Source organism: Orbicella faveolata, unplaced genomic scaffold (assembly GCF_042242905.1).
Source record: "Orbicella faveolata isolate gen_17 unplaced genomic scaffold, um_ofav_v1 contig_2, whole genome shotgun sequence".
NCBI lineage: Eukaryota > Metazoa > Cnidaria > Anthozoa > Scleractinia > Merulinidae > Orbicella > Orbicella faveolata.
In genome coordinates, this window is record NW_028301547.1 from 1,388,001 (window position 1) to 1,408,874 (window position 20,874).

Sequence of the window (20,874 nt, forward strand, 5' to 3'; positions counted from 1 at the left end):
AGGTTTTAAACTGACCTTGACGAAATGATGGCTCTTTACCAAACAAGTTGTAGCCCACTTGGTTTACCACCTAGCTCTGAAAAAACTTTCGAGAATGAATCGGCGAGAAAGGAAATTAAATCTTACTTTAACACGAACAAGTTCTCTTCCTTCAAACACATTTATTTTTACTACTTATAACCAGGCATACTTTTTTTCTTGTCCTCCGCAACATCGACCGCTGTGATCTGCTTCGCAATCCAACAGGTGGCTGGACGTTCGACTACATATGGAGATCTAGAACTTTACGAAGCCGTTTTCGAAGACTAAGAGCCGCAGCAGACCCAAACTTTAACAAAGAAAACCTTATCCTCTGGCGTATATGGATGATACTTAACCTCCGACAATTTTGCCTTGCCATTTCTCTGAACTTCCATGACATACTTCAAACTGTAGCGCTTATTAAATTCCAGATAACACGAAACGATCGACCGTACAATATCACCATCTTTGCAACTGTCCTGAACAATGTTCCTAACTTCCTCACTTTTTCATACGTCCTGACATATTCATACCACCTAACCTAAGTACCGCGTATTTGTCGCGAAAGAACTTCGCCTGTTCACTAAATAAATCAAAAACTCTCTCACTTGATCTCTTTATTTATATTACGGACAGACTGCTACAATGTTTTACCGATCCGAACTCGCTGGCACAAGAGTCCAGTTAAACCTTGAATGTTTCTGCCAACTCACCAGAAACTCTTTCGAGTACAACCTCCTCTCTTAATGCTTTTCCCTTGACGCAAATGTTCTTTTTCATCATGCCCGAGAACTTCTTCCCTTTAGACGCCATTTTGAACAGGTTTGTTTTGCAAGAGATTCACGCAAGGAGTTCGCGAAGAGCGCGCTATGCAGAATTTCCTTATATGGGCAAAAATTAGAAGAGTGATTTTCATTGGTCGGGAATAATCAGCAGCATAGTTTAAAACAGATAAGGGAAGTTAAACGCTTCTAGGTAATATGCTTCTGATGTTTTGGTGTGTAGTATCACTGTATATATTTACTCGTTGTTTGTATTTTGACTCGCCCTACATGCTCGTAAAAATACGGCACAACTCGCCAAAACACACCAAAACATCTAATAGATGGTTTCACGTGACGTCATCAAATTCCAAAATCCAAAACTAAAGAGCCACGAAAGTTTTTATTCTCATCAGGCATAAGGGAATCTAAATCTATGTCTGTTTGCAACCTCTCAGCTCAAAAGCGTTCTTGGTTTGGAAACCAGCGTAGTTTAAAGTTATGGCGGTGCGTGACATACCGCTCCAATCGCATTTGTGGAAAAATAGACACTTATGTAACGATGTTTAGCCTTTTAAGGATTCAAAGTGTTAGGAAAAGTGCTTGTGTAAATGTTAGTTGGTTCAGTTCATACAATCAGTCGCCTAGATGGCCAAAGTAAGTTCCAGATGTTCACATTGTTTTTCGGCCGCCATATTGGTGGAGCACAGAGCTCCACCAACATGGCGGCTCCATACTGGGCTCTGTAAATTTGCGCAAAACATTTCGACGAATATCTGAAGTTTGGGAAAACGCAGAGGCCTCAAACTTGGAGAAGTGTCTTCTATGGCAAGCCGTTTGTAGCAAAATTAAATCCTTGCAACATATGTTTAATCCTTTAAATAACGGTTTTATTTAAAGATAGTAAAAGGCATTCAATCCAATGGTAAATAAAATTTTGGTTCAATTCAATCTTTTAATTTTCACGATTCAATCCAATACCTGGAATATTGATTCAATCCAATACCTAAAATATTGATTCGATCCAATACCTAAAATATTGATTCGATCCAATACCTGGAATATTGATTGAATCCAATACCTAAAATATTGACTCAATTCAATACCTGGAATATTGATTCAATCCAATACATCGAATATTGATGCAATCCAATACCTGAAATATTGATTCAATCCAATACCTCAAATATTGATTCAATCCAATACCTCAAATATTGATTCAATCCAATACCTCAAATATTGATGCAATCTTCCTGGGCCGAGCGCGGCCAACAGAAACGAGAGTAACTGAGCACTAGAGAGCACTGAAAACATGGCGGGCGAAGGAGAACTAGATTTAGAAGTTGAGTTTCCTAAGTTTCTTGCAGACATCTTGGATAAAACGGAAATAATAATCTGGACCGTCCGCTTAACCAATTTTATTATCCAACTGCAGCGTACACCGTCCAAATATCGCGCGAAACGAGTACAAATATAGAGCGGGCGTTAAGATGAGAGACCCTGGGAACGAGGTTGTACATCGGTCGGGATAGAGTTTCATTATTTCATTCATCAATCAAGTTTAATCATGTCTTTAAAGAAAGAAAGCTGTTGTTAATAGTGTTATTATCGTGTGGTTCATATCGTTCATGACCATACATATCCCGAAGAAAGTTCTAGATTAGGACCATTACGTCATCGGAGATTTGTCAACGGCTACCACTGATGGTGCAATAATACAGTTTGTGTTGATCAAGTGATGTGATGTCTACAGTAAGAAAAGAATCATCAATGACTGCTTTGAAATGTGCACTACATTCCGACGGTAGTGCTCAGCAAACAGTTATATTTTTAAAGCGCGGTTATAAGATCTAAAAGATCTTCTTGTTTCATCTATCTTTGAAAAGTTGTTAAAAAATCTCTATGACCTAAAGAAATTATTGTTTGATCAAAATAATATTATAGCGATGTTAAATTCGTTTATTCTTTTGTTCATTCAGTGGATCCTGAGGGGAAGTAGGTCAATACTTCGTATGTGAATCTCATCGTTGGTCAATAACTCTGTGATCAGTAGAATACCTGTGTAACATGCTGTTACAAGAAAACAATACGTAAAAGTTTACATGGAATCCACACTCTCTTAACAGCTAAACTACAGGCGACGGCAAAAGAGTGGAATTTTAGGGAATTTTATTGCTAGAATAATCAGTCGAAATGTTTATTAACAGCAAAAAATAGTTTGCTCATTTAATGTGTTTCATTTGTTGTCTGTTGGCCTGCCAAACACTCAGTTAACCGAAACCAATGATTTCAGTGAATGGTATGCACCTTTTAAGGGCGAGTTAAACCTCGTCATGAACGGGCTGAAATGCGACTTAAAGACACTGGAATTATCAGGACAAAACCGTGAGCAAAACACAAACAGTTTGTTCATAAGTGTAAAATCTAGTCAAGTAATATTTACATCCCATAAGGCATAATAATTGAAGAAGAAGAAGAAGAAGAAGAAGAAGAAGATACAGTTTAAAAGAAATATTAACACTATAACATGATGACGTTTCGACGTCATCCTGTCGCCATCATGAAATACAGATTTCAAATGTCATTCAGTTCAGATATATACTAGCTTAGGTGTTAAGGAGTCAAGCAAAATGTCAAGAAAATTGTCAAGAACAATGTCAGCTAATTAAACTTTTTTGCTCGAATAGAGTGTACTGCCTGATCTATGAGTGGCTGCTAATCGAAGAAAAGAGACCAAACTTAATCACACAAGTGGACTCTATTCGGACAAAAGTGCTTGTTGTTTGCTGTTCGTCTCTACCACTATACAAATTTCCTCACGAACGAGATTCCAAATGAACCATCTTACCTTCTCTACTCGCATTTTATGCGAACAGATTTCTGGTTAAGTAGTCGGACGTGCTTAGAGCGAAAGATTAAGACCGTGGGAAACGCTTTCTTCCATGACCGTATAATATCGATCTTTGAACTTTATTAGTCAAAAGAAGAAGAGATTGGGTAGATGAATGTCTTGATCTAAAACCAAACTGATACTCAAATCAAATATTTGGGACTTATTTTTTGATAGTAATCTGAACTAGAAAGCACATCTACACGAATTGAGTAAAAAGATTCAAGAGGTTTTGGAGTACTGTCTAAAATTACATGCTATATTATATATTCTGGATTTTGCTTAGTGTCCGTTGTCACGCGCTGTGCATGTGACATCGGCCAATCCGCAAACATTTGGATTTGAGTTTCATCTGAGATCATTACCATGTGCATTTAGTAGACGATCTATCAGCAAGTCGGTTGCTTTACTTCTAGCTGCAGCTACACCGTGCTGACGAGACCCAACCAGGCTGAAACAGCTGTCTACGGTTGCAATTCTTGGCTTTCAGTTTGCATTTTTTTTTTACTCTATCATGTAGCAATGTAGTTGTCGCGTTAAGCTTTCTACGTTTAATCAGCGATGCTTCATTGTTATGTTTCTATTTTTGGCTGATCAGATCTCTTACAGATCCTACGTATACCAGCAGCATTTTCGTTTGCGGTCTCTTGCATCAATGTATACTTTGCAGCAATTATATTATTTCCTTATTTATCCATTTTTTATCTATGCCTTATCAGTTTGGGGCCTAGACCTTTAATAATTTTACAGAAGAGAGCCATACGCATTATAAACCAGATGAACACTCCGAGCTCCTCTTCAAAGAACTAGAGATTCCAACATTAAGTGACCTTGTTACCCTTCGCAATACACTTCTTATGTACCAATATCATAATAACCGCCAGCCATCTTCCTTTGATAATTTCTGTCAAACAGTGTAATCGATCCATCAGCACAATACTAGGCTTGCTTCCAAATCAACTTATTATATCAACAGAAACTATGGTAAATTTAACGCTCGGTTTGCAGCTGTAAAAGTGTGAAATAATTTGAATGAAAATTTGAAACACCTCCCATTTAAAATTTTCAAAAACAAACCATAATATTGCGAACATCCATGAGTTCTCCGGCATCTGGTACTTTCGGCGACTTTGATTTATTACTTTATTTCTAGGTATTTAGTGATTCATAAATTAATAACAATAAAATTAGCGATAAGACGGAGCAACGTTTCGATGACATCGTGACACCATTTACTGCTTTATTCTGTTCACCTATTCATAGTTTTTTTCTTTTTTCCCCTCATTTTGTCTCCTTACTGCCCCCCTCCCCCTTTTAAGTCTTACTGCCAACCAATTTCTTTAATAATTTAATTTCACTAAGCTCGATTAGCTCCGTTTTAAGTTATTCTGGGCGAATTTGCCTCATTTCCTGTTTCAACCATCTTTTTTGTAACTAAGAGTTTTTCTGGTTTGGTAATAAAGGGTGTGTTGTTGTACGTTCCGAAGGTTTCCGAAGATTACCGAAGACGTACGATGTCCGAAGAAGATTCGTTCATGCACCAACAAATTAAAGGACACTGAAAGGGAGTGAAAGGGTCAAACATCATATCAAACATACTCGCGTCATCGATATCATCGCAGTGATATTATCGCAATTTTACACGTGTTCACTTGCCGCTTTTCTCAGGGCTGGAAATCTTGTTAAACACTGCAGTTTACATCATAAAAATCATCGCAAATTCTTTGAAAGATGGGTGGAATTTGCTTTTCGAGTTATAATGACCCGTTGTGTTGCGAGAACTTTCATCAAACTTTCATCAAACTTTCATCAAACTTTCATGTACAGTAAGGTTTATCTTCGTAGATGACGCCGTCTTCATCTGACGAAACTATTCTTTTCAGATTTGATTTGCAGCTATTTGCGCTAGAGTCTAAACATATTGGTGAACGGTTTAATTCTTAGTCCTCTTTCATTGATCGCAAACCATACAGAAATGCTTGTAGATTCTTGGATACGCCAATGTGCCCCGCTATATATTTTCTTTCGAGAAATCTATGAAAAAGTATTGATGAATGCATGACAAGAGCTTAGGCACTTGTAAACACATAACATACTTTATTTCCTCACAATTTACATTTACAGATATAAAATGAAAGCTTTTTTATGTTTACAGTGTACATTTTCGGTTAATAAATGTTCAAGTTAGAGTATATATGATGGGGATCAAATAAACCATTCAGTTTTCTAGTTGGCCCTCACATCTACAAAGTTAGTTAACTTTCGGTGCAGGTGAGGAACCAGAAAGAAGCGGAGAAAATAATAAAAATAATAGACATATATAATTAACCTACAAATGAGCAGACCAATTTCAATCATAGTGAAATAAGATAAAGTAAAGTAAAACGGTCAAATTTTAGGATCTAGAGAGCGAGTTTAAACAGAGCAAATGATAGTGGCTACAAGAAGTCAGTTTTTGGGCATTGTTTAGACAGTAAAGTTTTCTTTTCACCGTTTGTTTAGTTATTGAGCTATCTGACGTCAAATCAATGCCAGAAAACTAGTGACAATAAAGTCAAGATTTCTAAGAATATTTTCATCTGTCCGAAATAATAAAAGCTCAAACGCACCCAGAGCCACTAGTGCTAATGATACTGAAAGAATGGCGACTCAAGTTCTTTTCCTTTAAGTTGATTATACTCTTTTATGTCTGGAATGTGCACCAAATCCATTTCTTGATGAATTGTATGTTTGTCTACATTTTTAAACTATCAAGTGTAAAGTAGAAAGTTTTTGTTGGACAATGTAAAACTGTTCAATCCACAGGTGCTGGTTTGATGAGATGCGCTCCGTTTGAAAATCAAAGTTATATTAACTTGCGTTACACCCGAAACAGCAACTTGAGAGGGAAGTCTTTATAAAGCAATTCGCTACTTATATTAAAGCGGATGTAAATTGCATAATTTAAAGTTCCTGCTGATAGTTTCGAGGAAACATTAAACAAGCGCATGAGAAATCTTTCGTTAGCTTTTCAACAGTAATTACACAGAAAATTACTTTTTTCAAATTAAAACGGTCTAAGTCGTTGAGTTATTCAAACTCACTAACTAAATGAGATCAGACTGGTGGAACTCGAAATTTTCTCGGAGCCATGCTGACTTCTTTTTTCGTGACAAGGCATATTTCGCTCTTTTCTTTCATACTGTTGCCACTCGAATCACAATTATCTCACTAATGCGGAAAATACCGATAACACGCCTAAGCAAGTTTATGTTGCATATAAGCAGCTTATGAACACAATCGCAAGCAGGCCTCTGAAGTATTTCTTCCGACAGGACAGAAATACAAGTCAAAGCACAGGGAAGCAGTCAAGGATCGCTAAAATTAAACCCAGCTAACATGGCGGCATCATCACGTACATGTCCCGCTCTTCCGGCGTCCTTTTACAAAGACTTTGGAATTAGTGAAGAAGTTTTCCAGAAAGCTTTTGACTATCTTAATGACGGAACCTTTCAATTGAAACCGGAATGGTCGCTAGCCTTCACTCATGCGGTTTTAACTACCGGCGATCGTGCAACGAATATCGCGATACCACGACAAACTGGAAGTGCTGGTGAACTGTGGAACAAGTGCACCGGACATTCTGTCACCGAAGAGGAATGCTGTGTTTACAACTGCCCCAACGAAAACTGTCGTCCCGGTCCAGAATGTAAACCTCAACAGGCGCGCGCTACAGCACATGTTTACTGCCGGTCACAGACGCCACATCATGACATTCGCTTTATGATACTAATCCCAACGTGCGGTTGCTGCAATCACGCGAAACAAGCTGCGAAAAGCGAAACCAACTTTCCGCCAACTGATCAAGACGCGCATATATTGTACACAATTACTGGCGCCCGGATGATCTTCATCGAAGTCAGCGGCCAAACAGTTGCAAAGAAAGGTGCCGGGAAGGGGACTGGACAAGGTGGAGGATACAAAGGTGCCTATCTCCCCGGGCCACCCGAAGGAGCAAGTATAGTCGGCGAACAAGAGGCAACCAAAGGCGCAGAGAAGGGGACCGGAAAAGGCGGAGGGCCATACTGAGAAGGAGCGAGTAACATGCCCGACTAAAACAACTGGCTGCACAAGGTGTTTTGTGTTGTGTGTAACCTATGCGGACAGAATGCGTGTGAAATATTTTGCCAGAATGCTGAGCCATATAAATATTTAGTGGTACAGCAAGCGTGATGGCTGTTATAGTTATAATAGTCAAGAGAGTGAAACATCCTATTCAATGTAATGTTTGTTAGTAAAGGAATAAAATACGATGTGAGATGTCAAGGTTGTTGCTATTACGCGTATGTACACTCAAGTATGTATTTCTTTACGTAGCAACCCATTTAACATACAGACACGGTTCAGGGAAGCCCGACAAAGTTCCAATTTCAAACCTCGCTTGAACCGCAGTGCCTCCCTGGCCTGTGTTTATATAAATCGAAAACATTGTCCTCAGGGGGTGTGGGGACTAGTTTAGCTAAGGAAATGGCTAAGTCGGGATATTTTCTCGTTCTTTGGTCAAAATGTTCGTCCTAATATATATGCCGCTTCAGGGCTTTTTTTGTGCATCACTAAAATAACTCTATTGTTTTCAATTCTTTGTTAGACTGCCATTAAAACTTGACAAGTGCTCTCTTCTTTATGTCAGCAGTGATTGTTTTCATTTCTGCCCGCGGACGCCAGTAACGGGTTACAGGCATAGTTTCTGTTAGGGGCTTGCACTGCGGGTTCAAGGTACGTTACCTAGCGCCTCTGTAATGCTGATCGTGTGGCATGGTGTACATCATGGTTTATCCCGTCGTTTATCACTACACTCATTATTGTCACGGTGTGTAGGTCCGAATACTATCGTTAAATAAATAAACAAATAAACAAATAAATAAATAAATAAATAAATAAATGTACTACAATTTTAGAAAGGAAGCCACATCAGGCTTAGCTGGTTTTCATGCAAGTGCCCTATCCTGGTCGAATTGGAATTTGGAGATGTTGGTTTTTAAGCATGGAGGGAAGAAAACCGGAGCAAGGCTAGAAACAGTAATAAAGTCAACCCATACTGGTGGGAGGCGAGCTCTCTCAACACTGCGCCATCCCTGCTTCCCAAACGTTACGACATGAAAATTAGGGCGTATCGTCACGGGATGTTCTTACAGCGGAAAGTCATTTGTTTCATTTCACAATTTGCACGTCATCTTATTTGAAACTCTTGAGAGTATGATATTGTGACTTTGAGAGGCACATTTGACCACACCCCCACACCCCTTTCCCCCACCCCCCACCCCCACCGCCAAAGTAGGCAAATGAAAACTGTGAAACGAATATAATCCCAGGGCTTCAAAGTTTTCACTAATGCAAAAAATTAGTTTTATTCAGGCATTCTAAAAAATTACCCTAGGTGCATATTTTATGTGAGCTTAGAAAAAATAAGTACTCTTTCCAAAACTATTAGAAAACGATTATACAACTCCCCAACGAATAGGATTTTTCTACAAATTTCGCAAATTGTTTCTTTCGAGTTTCTAACTATTTGAAAATGACTAGAAAGACGCTTTAACGGCAAAATATTTGGCGCATAATAGGCCCTTGAAAGAGATATTAAAATTTATAAGTATTATATTAATACAGTATAAAATAGCCACAGATTCCTGAGGGTTCCTTTTTCATATCTTGCGGCTCGGGTTTAATTCTCTACTAGAAAAATTACGACAAATATTATGAAGTATAAAGAGATAGAAAAGAAGGTTTCATTCCTTAAACGAGAATTTGATAAAACTATCAAGACCTTTAATTAGGTACTATTTTTAAACAAGGAGTAAGAAACGTCTGCAAGCTTCGAGTCAATCGAGCTCTTAGTTCCCTCCTAAACGAGCTATTAGGAAAGACATGTTGCTAGGGAGGAGGGCTGTTGTAAACCTCGTTCCCAGGGTCTCTCTTCTTTCCGCCCCCTGGAAGAAGAGAGACCCTGGGAACGAGGTTGCTGCCGACAGACCAATCGTGGTGAATACCTAATCCTACTGAGCAATTAGAAGGCGCTAATTAGTTTGTGTCCAGAAACGCTAAGTTCTCCTTCTGTATTTTCCATCTTGTATCTCGTCGGACCATTACTGTCAGTTTCACAGACCGACGCATTTATTTATTTATTATTGTTACAATGATTTAGCTGTGCCAGTGACATCTGTAGCTCCTAATTAGTGAAAGATAAAAATAAATACAATTTCTCAGGTCCTTCTTCAAAACAACAACAGAAACACAGCTAAAGATAATCAAGACAAGTGAACAGCAAAAACGAGACAGAAAAATGGCGGGCATCTAAGCAATAGAGCACTTTTCCTGTGTTTACATCGCCTCATCTAAACACGATGGGGGCTCGGGGAATTCGAGACAGTTATGCAAACCAGAGACGCAGTCACATGTTTGCATAACTGTCAGGAATTCTTCCAATCTCGCAAGTGTTAAGTATAGACTATGTATACACGGAAAACGTGCTCTGTTGCTCTGATAAAATATTTCTCTAGAATATGCCCGAATCTAAAACGTCACAATCGTGTTTACATACTCTCATCTTAACACACCTATCAACCAATGAAAGCGTGCGTATTAACTTAGATATTTTATAATCAATGATAGAAATCTGGACAAATCTCGATCAAAATCCTTCCTTTACCATTATGGCATGTATCTCATTAATTAAACCCTCATGAACTACATAGCCAGCATCTCATCAAACCAGTCCTGGATTAAATTATTCAGCCGGTGTTTATGAATTCATTTAAAATCAGGTGGTTTATATTCATCTGTCTTATACTACCGAGAGATACATCTTTCCCAAACCTCTTGTCTTCTTTATTATACATTAAAATGTTGGTCATTGATCTCTTTCTGACGAATATTTAACCCGGGAATTTCCACTGCTTACCAGCTTGCAAGCGGTAGCTCGCATAGTGCCTTGATTATCTTTCATGAATTTCCAATTTCCATTCCTCAGTTTGAGCTCGTCGTTGTTTGCTCTGACAACACGTCTGTATTTTAACTGTGGGTTTATGACATAAATTAACACAATTTAATGGTAATGATAAGGTAAGCTGCGGCCTAAGTTTAGGAACACAACGAGCCGCAGATTGTATACTTTACTGGTGCTGTCGTTTTCAATAATCCTGGTTCTATGGGATGAAGCGACAAGGAATAATGTTCGTTCTCCTGGATTGCATGCTAGGTTACCCTCTTCCCTCATGCACCGCCACCCCGCCCTCGCCCCTGCCCCAAATCGTTATGTCAGGATGCCCTAACAGGTGATCGCGATCCTTGCTCTAGATCAAGCCTGGTTCGCTGGATCCGCCCTTGAAATGAGCTCGAGGCATGGGTGCACGGTACTCAGTACATTTATCCTCCGTTCATGGCCTTGTGTCCCAGTCGAAACGATGAGGATAACTGTGACAGTGAACGGAAGATTCTGGTAGGCCGCGGAAACTTCCCTTAAAGACGTAAATCAGTTTTGTTTGTCAACACCTCGAGGAGATTGATTCTAATTTACAAGACTGATTACCACAATGGAGGGAAATACTTACAGCTAAAATGACAATTATCAGAATGAGAACGGTGACAACTGCTCCAGCTAATATCGTCACGATGATCCATTTCTCGAGTTGATCAGATTCTGTTGAAATAACAGTAAATATATCCCAGTAGCCTCATTGTCAAAACTTTTTGAGGTTCAAACGAAAACCAAGGATGTCAATCTCGGAACGCCTTGTTTACTCTTCTATATATATCAGTATTACTAGTTAATATGGCTGAATATCGCGGCCTTTTGTAATCGTTTCCGTGAAAATGGGATTTGTAGAAAAAAAGTTAAAAGACTTAAAAATGTTGAACAAAAGGCCTCGTTATATCTCTTGCGGTCTTTTGGCCCAAATAAAATGTCACTCAGTTGTTTTCGTTTCTTTGTTATAAGGACCCCTTTGAAATGCCCACCGTATTTCATCGATCCAATTAAATTTGGTGGCCCACAGATGGCTCTGGTAAACAAAGTTCTACTGTACATGTTACAAAGCACCTTTGTTACCTTTTTCTACAGCTCTCGTAGCTGGAATGTCTGTAGTAGACAACTCTATAATTTCCTCTATGTTGATATTCCCAATTAACACCACTCCAAGAGTTCCTGTGCTGTTCCCATCTATCAGAGCGGTAACTATGGCATCCTTTGTCGTATTGGAATTGTGCTCTACTAGAATGATAAACTCCACCACCACACTTCCATTTGATAGCCTTGTCACCTGAATACTTCGGAACCCGGGCAGTCGGGCATCACGGAAGAAAGATTCAACCGTGTCAGAAAAATTCGTAACAAAGACGCGGGATTCAGATGAATCCAGGTTACTGTAAGATGGTCGATAGCTCGCCTGCACTTTAACTGTGCTTTTATACTTTTTTGGAGGTGGTTTCTCTAAAAAGAGAAAAATACGACACAAGATTGTATTGAGGTTTTCATTTTACACAAGCACGTCTCCTTTGAATTGTCCAACAAGAAGTTAAGATTTGATTAAAGTGTTTTATCTACTTCAAAAATCCACATTCGGACATACAAAATTATGAAAGATTAATGAATGCCTAGAAAAATGGAAGCTTGTCTATTTCTTACCGTTTTCGCATTTGTCGCCCTCATATTCCACTGCACATTCACAAGTGAACAAGTTTATTTGTTGCGCGCACGTTCCACCATTCCTGCATGGGTTTGGATGGCATTGGTCAATTTCTAAACGTGTTACAAAAAGCAATATATTGGAAGATTTAAAAATTGTGTTCGGAAGTGGACAATGCAGGGCCCCTTGCAGCTACCGTTCACATGGTATTGGGATATCCGAAACAAAGCAATCTTGACCACCCAAGTTTTACTTCTGTTTGATTACTTCTGTTGCTCTCGCAGCATGGCACTGACATTTTGCATCATGTCAATGTTAGCTGCAAAGGACCCATTTAAGAGCAAATTTCGCTCTTTATGACACAGATACCGTGGCTATTTGTTAAGCTGTTGCTGAAAATTAATCTAAATTTACCTCACTCTTACGCAAAGCCACTTTCTCTTATTGTTCGGTTCTTAAACACCATGACGTGCTATCACATTGGTCGAACGAAAATGAAATGGAAGTCGAATGTAACATGAGGTCAGAAAAATCATTGTAATAAAAGTATCTAGCGGATAGCCTTACCTGTGCAATCTACTCCAATATACCCCTTTGAACAAGACGATGAGGACGGTGTACTTGTAGTTGTCCCAACAGTCCAAGTCTTCATAGGAGAGAATTTCAGGGACGTTGAAAAGACCAAAAGGTAAGAAGATGTTCGTGTTAGTGTCTTCGGAGTCGCACTTCTAAATACGTCCGAAGAGGAACGAAATCCTAGTACCACTGCGGTTGTTCCTGGAGTTGTTGTTGCATAATTGGTTGCGGCATCAGATATTGCACTTGTAGGAGACGATATCGACTTCTCTGTCGATTTTGGTACATCCAATGTTGTCGTTCCGGCTTCACTCCTCGTAGCCTCATTTCTTTGAGTCAAAGAGAGAGCCACTGATGTTACTACTGTCCTCGTTACTGAATCACTTCTAGCAACCTCAGACATGTCACTTACAAAGAAAGACCTTGTTGGTGTCATTGCCCCGGTTGGCTCAATACTTAAAGAGGTTTCAGTAGTTGTTGTCAGTGAATCACTTAAAAAGGTCGCCTTAAATATCACACTTATAAAAGATGGCGTTTTTAGCATCACTGTCGTTGTTGGCTTATCACTTGTTGCAACACCACGTGTCACATCTAGAGAAGATCTTGCTGCTTGCATTGTCGCTGTTGGTTCATCATATGTCGTAATATTAGTTGTCCCGCTGGTAGACGATGTTGGTGTTGTCATTGTTGTTGTTGCCGCAGCACTTGTTTTAACGTTAGTTGTCACAGCGGTAAACGATGTTGATGATGTCATTGTCGCTTTTGTTTTATCACTTGTTGTGGCATTAGTTGTCACACTTGTAGACGATCTTGCTAGTGTTATTGTCGCTTTTGGTTCATCACTTGTTTTAACGCTAGTTGTCGCACTTGTAGACGATGTTTCTTTTCTCATTTTAGTTGTTGGTTCAGCATTTGTTGTAAACTTCGTTGTCACACTTCTAGGCGATGTCGCTGGTGTCATTGTTGTTTTTGGTTCAGTATTTGTTGTAACATTAGTTGTCACAGTGGTAGATGATGCTGCTGGTGTCATTCTCGCTGTTGGTTGAGCATTTGTTGTAACATTAGTTGTTACACTAATAGCCAATGTCGCTGGTGTCATTGTCCTTGTTGGTTCAGCACTTGTTGCAACATTAGTTGTCACACTTGTAGGAGATGTCGCTAGTGTTGTTGTTGTTGTTGGTTCAGCACTTCTTTTAACATTAGTTGTCACACTTGTAGACGATGTTGCTGGTGCCATTGTCGTTGTTGGTTCACAACTTGTTGCAACATTAGTTGTCACACTAGTAGCCGATGTCGCCGGTGTCATTGTTGTTGTTGTTGTTGTTGGTTCAGCAGTTGTTTTAACATTAGTTGTCACACTTGTAGGCGATGCCGGTGGTCTCATTGTTGTTGTTGGTTCAGCACTTCTTTTAATATTAGTTGTCACACTTCCAGACGATGTTGCTGGTGTCCTTGTCGCTGTTGGTTCAGCACTTGTTTTAACATTAGTTATCCCACTTGCAGGCGATGTCGCTGATGTCATTGTTGTTGTTGGTTCATCACTTGTTGTAACATTAGTTGTTTCACTTGTAGATGATGTCGCTTGTGTCATTGTTGTTGTTGGTTCAGCACTTGTTTTAACATTAGTTCTCATACTTGTAGACGATGTCGGTGGTGTCCTTGTTGTTTTTGGTTCAGCATCTGTCGTAACATTAGTTGTCACAGTGGAAGATGATGCTGCTGGTGTCATTATCGCTGTTGGTTGAGCACTTGTTGTAACATTAGTTGTTACACTTGCAGTCAATGTTGCTGGTGTCACTGTCCTTGTTGGTTGAGCACTTGTAGTAACATTAGTTGTCACACTTGCAGGCGATGTCGCTGATGTCATTGTTGCTGTTGGTTCATCACTTAGTGTAACATCATTTGTCACACTTGTAACCAATGTTGCTGGTGTCATTGTCCTTGTTGGTTTAGCACTTGTTGTAACATTAGTTGTCACACTTGTAGCCAATGTTGCTGGTGTCATTGTCCTTGTTGGTTTAGCACTTGTTGTAACATTAGTTGTCACACTTGTAGGCGATGCTGCTTGTGTTATTCTCGTTGTTGGTTCAGGAGTTGTTGTAACACTAGTTGTCCCACTAGTAGACGATTTCGCTGGTGTCACTGTTGTTGTTGGTTCAGCAGCTCTTGTAACATTAGTTGTCACACTTGTAGACGATGTCGCTAGTGTCATTGCTGTTGTTGGTTCATCACTTGTTGTAACATTAGTTGCCACACTTGTAGATGATGTCGCTGGAGTAATTGTTGTTCTTCGTTCAGCACTTATTGTAACATTAGTTGTCACACTGGTAGGCGATGTTGCTGGTGTCATTGTCGTTGTTGGCTCAGCAGTTGCTGTAACATTAGTTGTTACACTTCTAGACGATGTCGCTGGTATCATTGTTGGTGTTGGTTCAGAACTTGTTGTAACATTAGCTGTCACACTTGCAGACGATGTCGCTGGTGTCATTTTCGTTGCTGGCTCAGCAGTTGGTGTAACATTAGTTGTTACATTCCCAGACGATGCCGCTGTTTTCATTGTCGCTGTTGCTCCAGCATTTGTTGAAAAATTAGTTGTTACACTTCTAGACGATGCCCCTGTTTTCATTGTCGCTGTTGCTTCAGAATTTGTTGGAAAATTAGTTGTTACACTTGTAGGAGATGTTGCTGGTGTCATTGTTGTTGCTGGTTCAGCAGTTGTTTTAACAGTAGTTGTCACACTTGTAGGCGATGCCGCTAGAGTTGTTGTTGTTGTTGGTTTGGCAGTTGTTGTAACATAGGTTGTCACACTTGTAGGCGATGCCGCTGGTGTCATTGATGTTGTTGGTTCAGCACGTGTTGTAACATTAGTTTTCACACTTGTAGGAGATGTCGCTGCTGTCATTGTTGTTGCTGGTTCAGCAGTTGGTGTAACATTAGTTGTCACACCTGTAGGCAATGTCACTGTTGTTGTTGTTGTTGTTGTTATTGGTTTGGCACTTGTTGTAACATAGGCTGGCACACTTGTAGGCGATGCTGCTGGTGTCATTGTCGCTTTTGGTTCAGAACTTGTTGTAACCTTAGTTGTTACACTTGCAGACGATGTCGGTGTCATTGTCGTTGTTGCCTCAGCACTTATTGCAACATTAGTTGTCACAGTGGCAGATGATGTCGCTGCTGTCATTGTTGTTCTTCGTTCAGCACTTTTTGTAATATTAGTTGTCAAACTTGTATGCGATGTTGCTGGTGTCATTGTTGTAACATTAGTTTTCACAGTAGCAGATGATGTTGCTGGTATCATTGTTGCTGTTGGTTCAGCACTTGTTGTAATATTAGCTGTCACAGTTGCAGACGATGTCGCTGGTGTCATTCTCGTTGTTGGCTCAGCAGTTGCTGTAACATTAGTTGTTACACTTCTAGACGATGTCGCTGTCTTCATTGTCGCTGTTGCTTAAGCATTTGTTGAAACATTAGTTGTCCCACTTGAAGGCGAGGTCGCTGTTGTTGTTGTTATTGGTTTGGCAGTTGTTGTAACATAGGTTGCCACACTTGTAGGAGATGCCGCTGGTATGATTGTCGCTGTTGGTTCAGCACCTGTTTTAACATTATTTGTTACACTTGCAGACGATGTCACTGGTGTCATTGTCCTTGTTGGTTCAGCACTTGTTGTAACATTAGTTGTCACACTTGTAGGCGATGCCACTGGTGTGATTGTCGCTATTGGTTCAGCACTTGTTGTAACATTATTTGTTACACTTGCAGACAATGTCGCTGGTGTCATTGTCGTTCTTGCCACAGCACTTGTTGTAACATTATTTTTCACAGTAGCAGATGATGTTGCTGGTGTCATTATCACTGTTGGTTCAGCACTTGTTGTAACATCAGTTGCCACACTTGTAGACGATGTCGCTGGTGTCATTGTTGTTGTTGGTTCAGCAATTGGCGAAGTATTAGTTGTTACACTTGTAGACGATGTTCCTTGTGTCATTATTGTTGTTGGTTCAGCAGTTTTTGTAACATTAGTTTTTACACTTGTAGACGATGTTGCTGCTGTCCTTGTTGTTGTTGGTTCAGCACTTGTTGTAACATTAGTTGCCAGTCTTGTAGACGATGTCGTTGGTTTCATTGATGTTGTTTTTCCAACACTTGTTCTAACATTAGTTGTCACACTAGTAGACGGTGGTGTCATTAATGTCGTTTGTTTAGCACTTGTTTTAACGTTAGTTGTCACACTTGTAGACGATGTTGCTGGTGTCATTGTCGCTGTTGGTTCATCACTTGTTGTAACATTAGTTGTCACACTTGTAGATGATGTCGCTGGTGTCATTGTCGCTGTTGGTTTAGCACTTGTTGTAACATTAGTTGCCACACTTGTAGATGATGTCGCTGGTATCATTGTTGTTGGTTCAGCACCTGTTGTAACATTAGTTGCTGCACTTGTATATAATGTTGCTGTTTTCATTGTCGTTATTAGTTCAGCAGTTGTTGTAACATTAGTTGTTACACTCGTAGACGATGTTGCTGGTATCATTCTTGTTGTTCTTTCAGGACTTGTTATAACATTGGTTGTCACTTTTGTAGGGGATGTCGTTGGTGTCATTGTCGTTGTTGATTTAACAGTTGCTGTAACATTAGTTGCTACACTTGTAGACGATGTTGCTGGTCTCATAGTAGTTGTTGGTTCAGGACTTGTTGTAACATTAGTTGTCACACTTGAAGATGATATTGCTGGTGTCATTGTCGCTTTTGATGGACTTTGGATAACCATAATTAGTATGAATGTCTTGTAGAAACGTAGCGCAGGTGTCTGTCTTGGTGCCATGGGAACAGTTTTGCTTGCTTTGCTTGAAATCATTTTGCCATTGTCTGGTAGAAATATGAAGCGAAAGAAACCTGAAAAGCTAATTGAATGTATATTCTTTGAATCAGCTGTGATAGTTCTCTGAGGTTTCTATTTGTCTTATTTTAACTAACACTAATTTGTAGTTTGAGCTTTGCTTGTAATATATATAATTCACAATTGCATGATGTTTTGATAATTCTCGAGGTAGAAGGAGTTAGGTTTTACTGACGAGTTAGGTTTTACTTTCGACCACTTCTTGTAGACACGTACCTCATATATTGATTGACTTCGTGCTCGAGCACGCCCTATAGTGTTTCATTGTTAATCTACTTTTTCTCGGTGCATAAAAGTGACAACGAGAATGGATTTGGCACAAACCCCACATCGTGTTTGGCAAATTACTTAGTTCAATGATCCCGATATATCTGACTGTAGTTTGTTTGATACCTAACGCTCGTTTTGAAATGTACTATCAAGACCTTTAGCAAAACAATCTTGACTACGGTTCATTTACAAATGAAATCTCTTTAAACTAAAACCAGAGCTCGTTACTCTGATCACGGTATAAACGTTTCTCCTTAAGCTGAATAGAATTCTAATTTTTAGTCAAAGATTCCCATTCAATGGAAAAAAAATCATATTTGGTATTGCAATTGAAAATGTTCCAAAGAAGACACAGATCGACCGCCAGACAATACGGCCTGAAACGTCAGCAACATGTGGCTAACTTGAGTATGGTATCATTCGAGGTATGATAATGATCTCACCTCAAAATCCAAAAAAATTGCCAAAAGTTAAGCCGAATTATCATATTTTTTACTGATTTAGAAACTGGATATCAGTACTTACCACTCTGTGTTATAAAGGGAAATCTCATCTACATGGGAGCGGCCCCTGAAAAATAATCAGTGAAAATTTCGCTCTTTGAGCGGGACAACCCATGGCGAGATATGGAAATTGTCAATGAAAAGTCATTTCCTAGAAAAGATAAATAACGACGCTTGGGATATTTGTGAAAACATTGATGAGCACAGTTGAAGACTTTGTGAAATGCAGGTGTTTTTAAGTTGATTTTCAACACAGTTTCTTGGAAATTTGTTCAAGAAATGCAAATTTCGTTGACAACTCTGTTTGCTTTAAGTCTGTAACTGCAGGAAGCAGATCAAATCCTTCTTGAATTTTCTGCTTGGCGAGATTAAAGAAAATTTAGTCTCACTCTGGACTGACATATGACTTAAAGAGTACCGCATGTTAATTATTTTTCCGCACAGAAAGCCGTTTGACATTAGCCAGCAATTGAGAAACATCCCGTTACAAATTCGAGACGAAACAATGAAAATAACACTTTTTTGAAGAAGTGAAACAGGACCGACATTTTAAAGATGGAGTGCATTAGAAAACTGGAAGATAAGATTGTCAGTTTTACGGCTATATTTAGCCACATTCTGTCAGGCTAGTATATATTCAGATTGCCCAATACTTTAATCACTGTAGTCTGCTGAGAACTACTGTGTTCGACAAAAGTACGGCAGAAGCACGGCGTCTGAATCAAACTTTTGAATAGGCCCTTTGCAGCTGGCGTCACGTGACCAAATTTTTTCGAGAAAATTTTCACATTATGGGCTATGACTTGAAGAATGCCAGAAATGGAAAGAGCGCATCGAAAATACCAAAATGGCCAAGTTTGACGCCCCTGGCATTAAAGAGTAAGTTTATATGACAGCTTCAATTTTCGGAAAATTTAAAGGATTTGTAAGGAAAATGTTGTTGGAGAGCAAGACCTTGCTCTCCAACAACTTTTTCCATACAAATCTTCTTATTCTTATAAATATTCAGACCGTCATAAAATCTCATTCCTTAATGATGGGGGCCTCAAACTTGACCATTTTGATATTTTCGACATGCTTTTTCCATTTCTGGCATTTTTAAAGTTACAACCCATAATTTTATGAAAAGTGGGTCACGTGATGGCTTAGCTGCAAAGGGCCTATTAAGTTCGGCAAGCAATTAAGTTAGACAAGCTCTGCCGTGCTACACGACTCTGGCACGGCAGCGATTCAAACGTTGTGCTTCTTTCGCGCCAAACTAAATTCATAAATTATGTCAATGTGTTTTGGCGAGATTTCGTTCCCTCGGGGAGTTAGGAGGAGAATTGTTACGAGGCTTCAGTAAACCCTGGATTTGATTCGACTCTGGCACGACGTCTGAATCAGAGTTGATTTCCTGCCGTGCGACAGTCGAACCAAATTGCAATTTAGTTCGGCACGGCAGAAGCACGGCGTCTGAACTGGGCCTAAGTGAGAACAAACACAAAAACATACGCGTAAGCTTACAACTAGCCAAGACTTACGGTCTCCGTCCCCGATTATGGCTCCTGATCTTATAGATGGTTTTCACTGTCACGAAACAAAAAATTTAATCAAGAACTATTCAGGGGATGAAGTCAAGAAATTGTAGTGTTATTGGAGATAGGTAAAGAAGACTATGGCAAGCCGTTTGTAGCAAAATTAAATCCTTGCAATATATGACTGTTTAATCCTTTAAATAACGGTTTTATTTAAAGATAGAAAAAGGCATTCAATCCAATGGTAAATAAAATTTTGGGTTCAATTCAATCTTTTAATTTTCACGATTCAATCCAATACCTGGAATATTGATTCAAGCCAATACCTAAAATATTGATTCAATCCAATACCTAAAATATTGATGCAATCTTCCTGGGCCAATACCTGGAATATTGATTCAATCCAATACCTGGCATATTGATTCAATCCAATACATCGAATATTGATGCAATCCAATACCTGAAATATTGATTCAATCCAATACCTCAAATATTGATTCAATCCAATACCTCAAATATTGATGCAATCTTCCTGGGCCGAGCACGGCCAACAGAAACGAGAGTAACTGAGCACTAGAGAGCACTGAAAACATGGCGGGCGAAGGAGAACTAGATTTAGAAGTTGAGTTTCCTAAGTTTCTTGCAGACATCTTGGATAAAACGGAAATAATTTTTGAGAATTTTGACTCAGAAGTTGGAATCATGGAAGACCATTGCTTAAAATTCCTGTTGAGGTGCTCGAGGAACTTAGTTAATATTAATACACTTTTTCAACATTTCAC

At 39.3% G+C, this 20,874-nt stretch overlaps 1 pseudogene across 1 annotated transcript; it reads right to left on the reverse strand.

The window, feature by feature from the left end:
• Positions 1-9,033: 9,033 nt before the first annotated feature.
• Positions 9,034-18,755, reverse strand: LOC110058505 (uncharacterized; annotated as a pseudogene). Its single transcript, XR_016207066.1, has 6 exons — positions 18,598-18,755; positions 12,900-17,771; positions 11,756-12,136; positions 11,259-11,347; positions 10,610-10,723; positions 9,034-9,877 (listed from the first exon to the last, which is right to left on the reverse strand). The product of XR_016207066.1 is annotated as an uncharacterized LOC110058505 (transcript).
• Between the last annotated feature and the right edge of the window lie 2,119 nt (positions 18,756-20,874).